The 5,560-nt window shown below is 41.8% G+C and overlaps 1 pseudogene; it reads right to left on the bottom strand.

The window, feature by feature from the left end:
- Window positions 1-2,486: 2,486 nt before the first annotated feature.
- On the bottom strand, window positions 2,487-4,216 carry LOC117702648 (RNA-binding protein EWS pseudogene; annotated as a pseudogene).
- Window positions 4,217-5,560: the final 1,344 nt, after the last annotated feature.

The following is a 5,560-nucleotide window of genomic DNA, read 5'->3' as shown; positions in this document are numbered from 1 at the left end:
TCTCTGCAGCTTGTTGAGAATCAATTCTTTTATGTCCGGAAGCTACCTCACTTCTAAGTTCTTTATCTGGGACCATGCTGCATGGGGCTGGGTGTACCAGAGACTTAATATGCCACGGGCAACTAAATTACAGAGGGTCTGAAGCACACCAGATGGACTGGAAATGTGTCTCAGTGGCACAGGGTTTGCCTAGCATACCAAAGCATGGAATTCGGGTTCTGTGCCTGTAGGAAAAACAAAAACAAAAACAAAACAAAACAAAACAAAAAAAACCCAGACAAACAGTAATGCAAGCAGATTCATTATCCTCAGGGGCTACTTCATAATATGTTCCATATTTTTCATCTCCCAGTATGGCTGAGCCTCCATTGACTATACCTCTGATTGAGATGTTAATATTTTTTTCGGGTGCCTTTTCCAAGCCCTGTGTCCCTTCTCTACTCTTCTGTTTGTGGATAAACTCTAAGTGAGGTAAGTGCTTCTTTCATTGGGGCGCTTTTTTTATCACTTCTCCAATCACCATCCGTCGCTACAGGTGTCTTTAGGTTGTGTCTATCATCTTGGTTTAATTGCACTATGCTCTAGGCATCTAGAAATGTATCAGTTTCTTCTGGATTTTCAGTCTATTGGAGTATGTTTCCAAACTATGCCCTGGTAATCCTATGAGTTTTATTGGCACTTGTTGTCAGGTCTATTTTTTCATCTCAGACTTCGTTAACTTGGGATCATTTTCTCTATTTCACTAAGTTTAGCTAAGGGTTTATTGATCTTTATTATTTTGTTTTCAAAGAACTAATTCTGTGTTTCATTGATTCTTTGTGCTCTTTTTGTTTTCATTTCATTAGAGCCTGTACTGATATGCATTACTTCTTTCTGCCTACTGATTCTGGGTTCAGCTTACTTTTGTTTTTCTAAGATGTTGAAGTACAACAAATTATTTAGTTGAGATGTGTGTTTTTCTCATGTAGGCACTTAGAGCTGTAAAGTTCCCTCTTAGAGCAGCTTTCATTGTCTCCCACAGGTCTGGCGTGTTTTACTTTCAGGTTTATTTTCATGCTGTTCTAGGGACTTTTCTGATTTCCCTCTTGATTTCTCCAACAATCCATTCATCATTCAACAGGATGTTGTTCAGTCTTCATGAATTTATTCATATTCTGTATTTTCTCTTCCTGTTGATTTCTAGTTTTATTCCATTGAGATCAGATAGAATACAAGAAATTATTTCATTTTTCTTATGTTTGTTGAGACTTTCTTTATGCCCTAAAATATGGCCTATTTTAGAAAAAAATTCGTAAGCCTCTAAGAATGTTTTTGCAGTATTTGGGTGAACAACTTTGGAGTTGTCTGTTACATCCATTTGATCTATAATGCCATTAAAAATCAATTAAGAAGAACAATGATATTTATTTAGATATTCTACTAGGTGCCATAATCACTAAATTGGTTTACAAAAATTATTGTTTGACAATCTATGTTTGTAACGTGTTTTGACCATATTTACCACGCCATTATCTCCTCTTGTACCAATCCTCTCTTGCTGAATTCCTTCTTTCAGAATAGAACCCCTCTGCTCTCATGATCTTTTTCTTTTGTGAATTTATTTAGGGTTGCTTGCATGAGCATGGGTAAGGACTAGTTTACTTGCCACTAATGAGTGGCTGCATTATTTTCTCCCATAAATCATTATGTACCAATAGTTGTTCATGTAAGGATGGGGCCCCACGAGTGCTAGGATTAAAGGCTTGCGCCACCACTGCCCGGCTAACTCAAGTTATTTTTAATTCAGATGATTTGACAATGGGTGAGAGTGGGATAACATAACACTCATCATTGTTATGTTAAAGTCCACTTGTATCTTTATTCCTAGTAGTCTGCTTTGTGAAGTTGGATTTGCCAATATGGCACATGTGTGTTTAGAACTGGCAGCAGGTTATCCCATGATCAATGCCAAGTGACCTTCTTTAACACTTCAGTTTTGGTTTGATATCTATTTTGTCGTAAGTGTCATAAGTTCTATATCTGCTTTCATTACTTTATCATCTTGAAATATATTTTTCCACCCTTTCCCTTATGGCTGTAATTATATTGTTGGTAAAGTATATTTCCTGTAGACAATGAATAGATGGGTTCTGTTTTTAAATGTAAACTTCTAGTCTATGTCTTTTGATTGTAGAATTGAGATCATTATAATGGCTTTATATATAGGTTCATGATCTTTCTCAAGTTATTTTTTTGAATATTGTGTGGCACATTTAAAACTTTTTTTCTTTTTTTTTTTTTAACATTTGGAATTTTATTTAGAAAAAAAATCACAACCATGAATAATTGTTACAATTAGAGGCCCTCTTGGTTCTCCACAATGATACTGAGTATGCTCACAAGGGGTTCCCATTGTTAAGTCTTAAAACAACCATCTGAAAAAGGAAAAAAAAAAAAAAAAGAAAAACCCAACAAAACAAAACAAACAAACAAACAACTCAGCACACTACTATTTAACTTGTTTTAATGTTTCTTCACAAATGGTGAAAATACTAAAGTACAGACAAGGAATAATCATAATGTTGTCGCCAACATTATAAATATGGAATTATAAATTTAAAACATTTTCTGGTTTAAAAAAGAAATCTGGCCATCAATGCAGCTCTGCAGGTCTCTAGTAGGGCCAGTCTCTGCGTTCCTGACGGTGCTCGCCTTTATCCATTTTCCCAGGTCCTCCACGTCCGCCTCTTCTTCCTCCCATCTGTTCTATTAAAGGTCCAGGAGGCCCCCCAAGACCACCACATCTTCCTCCACCAAAGCCACCTCGGTCCATGCCATGGCCACCTCGGAAGCCTCCTCTGTCTCCACGTCTGCCACCTCTGAACATTCCTCCAGGACCACCACGGTCCATGAGTCCTCCTCTTCCTCCTCGCATGCCACCAGGGCCATCTCTGCCACGATCACCACTCGGAGGTGGAAAAGGTGGCGGGAGGAAGCCCTGGGGCTTAGGGGCCTTACACCGGTTGCATTCTTTTCTCCAAGCGAAGTTCCGGTTTCCACAGCCCGGATTGGGACACTGTCAGTCTCCAGCTTTGTGCTGGACATTTCCTCCTCCAGAGGGGTTCCCTCTGGAGCCTCGGGGCCCTCTTGGAGAGAAGCCTTCTCTGTCTCCTCCACGGCCTCCTACGCGACCCATGGGTCCTCCAGGACCTCCACGAAATGGTGGTGGCATCCCTCTGCCCTCACGAGGTGGCATGCCACCTCACATGCTGTTCATTGGAGGCTTCTTTCAGGCAAGAGAAACTTTAAGTTTGCTTCCTTGAAAATCTTTCCCATCAAACCATTCCACAGCAGCCTTGGCAGTTGGTGGATCTTCACAGGACACTGTGGCGTCACCTTTAGGTTTTCCTGTCTCCTTATCCAGGTAGATATGGATCATGGGTTGTCCAGTTCTCTTGTTCCTCTTGACAACCCCACACTGCTTAAAGAAGTCTGCCAGATCATCCAGGGTCACATTGTCATTTAATCCTTACACATACATTGCACTGTTGTCAGAGTCTTCATCGGGATCTATAGGAAGGCCTAGATCAAGATCTGGTCCTTCATCCATGGGTCCACCAGGCTTATTGAAGCCACGTCACTCTCCAGCGCCCATTCCACCGAGTCCTCCTCCCCACCCACATCTGCTCATGCCTCCACGATCAAATCCCCCTCTTCCCCTGCCCCGGTTATCAGGGCCACTCAAGCTCCGGTTCTCTCCTGGTCCAGAAAATCCTCCAGACTCCTGCCCATAAACACCCATGCTACTGGGGTGGTCCTGTCGGAATGAACTCTGCTGCCCGTAGCTGCTGCTCTGTTGGCTGTATTGACTTGGAGTCTGGCTGTAGGATCCAGTCTGAGGGGGGTAACTAGTGGGAGGCTGCTGCCCATAGCTGCTTTGTTGACCATAGCTACTCTGCTGTCCATAGCTGCTCGGCTGCCCATTGGTGTTCTGCTGAGAGTAACTTCTCTGATCGTAACTAGTCGGCTGTGAAGAGGAGTAGCTGGTAGGAGGGTAAGATGGAGGTGCGGTGACTGGCTGCATTGGGTAGCTCCAAGGTACCTGGGGATAACTGTAGTTACTCTGTCCATATCCTAGGCTGGGCTGGTTATAACCCCCTGTGCTAGATTGAGGTTGACTAGTCTCAGCAGGCTTGTTACCATCTTGTGGTCTTGTAGGTGCGGTGGCTGCTGGCTGCTGGCTGCTGGCTGCTGGCTGCTGGCTGCTGGCTGCTGGCTGCTGGCTGCTGGCTGCTGGCCGTAGGCTGGGTAGGCAGATTGGGTGCCATATGCAGACTGAGCTGCGTAAGAGGCCTGTGTTGTCGTGACGGTAGCAGTGGTGGTGTCATAAGCACCAGTGCCATATCCTTGGACAGGCTGGCTGTATGCCTGGGGGGCAGTTGGAGTAGTATAACCAGTGGGAGGCTGTCCATAAGAAGTTGCATATGCAGTCTGCCCATAGGTGGCAGTGGTCTGAGCCTGGGTATAGCTGACATCAGTAGGCTGTCCATAGGTTCCATAGCTTTGTTGCCCATATGCCTGGGTGGTCTGTGCATATCCTTGAGTTGGCTGGGCGGTGTAAGCACTGTATCCCTGCTGGGCTGCAGCTTGGCTATAGGTACTGCAATTCGTGGACGCCATTTTCTCTCCTTCCTCCTCGTTCTCTCAACGTCCATCTCCCTCTCTCTCTCTCTTTTTTTTTCTTTACATGGGTCTCTAGATAGATGTTCTGACACATTTGTTGAGATTACTTTCCTTTTAACATTGATTTATTTTGAGATCTTTTGAAAGTTACTTTACTGATATATTTTACTCTTCTTAAGCCAACACTACAGTAACTTTTCTTAAGATGATTTTTGCTACTGTGGGATTCTTTGTATTCTCATAGATTTTGTGATGCTTTGTTATCGTCTACAATAAATAGTTTCTGGGCTCTATTTGGGCTATATGTCTTCATGTAGTGGTTGAAAAGTTTCTGTCTAGAGGGAATTCAGAAAATTGTGAGAGTCACTTCTTGGGTTTCCTTTCTTTCCTGGATTATAGTTCCTTGCTACTTGTTGTCAGGCATTTAACATCCAGTGCTTCATGTATTTTCCTGGTTCTATAGTTGTTTAAAGGAGAGTAGTTAATTCAGTGCCAGTTATGACTGGAAGCAGAAGTCCTACATAGAAATTTAACCCAGACTTGAGAACAACATGCAGGAAGTTATCATGAGAAATGTGATCATTCTTCTATTCTATGACATATAGAAATATAGATCAGAAGGATGTGTAATATTATAAAAAGCAGAAAGTGCTATGTTAAGCAAAAGTTTTAAAATCAAGTGAAATTTTGGTTGAATAAATGAATATTATTTTGCATGATTAGGATTTTGTTCTTGTTTGCTGGTCATATAGCAAGTCAATTGGTTCATCTCTTTTCATCTCTTTTGATCAATGGTACATGATTTATTTTTTAAAGGAACTTTAGAAATAAGTATAATATTTTGACTAAAAGTATATTTTGAGTTTATTTTACATAGATGATCTGCTTTTTCTTCTGT

This window comes from Arvicanthis niloticus, chromosome 2, assembly GCF_011762505.2.
Source record: "Arvicanthis niloticus isolate mArvNil1 chromosome 2, mArvNil1.pat.X, whole genome shotgun sequence".
Classification (NCBI taxonomy): domain Eukaryota; kingdom Metazoa; phylum Chordata; class Mammalia; order Rodentia; family Muridae; genus Arvicanthis; species Arvicanthis niloticus.
This window is presented reverse-complemented; position numbering and strand designations above follow the sequence as displayed.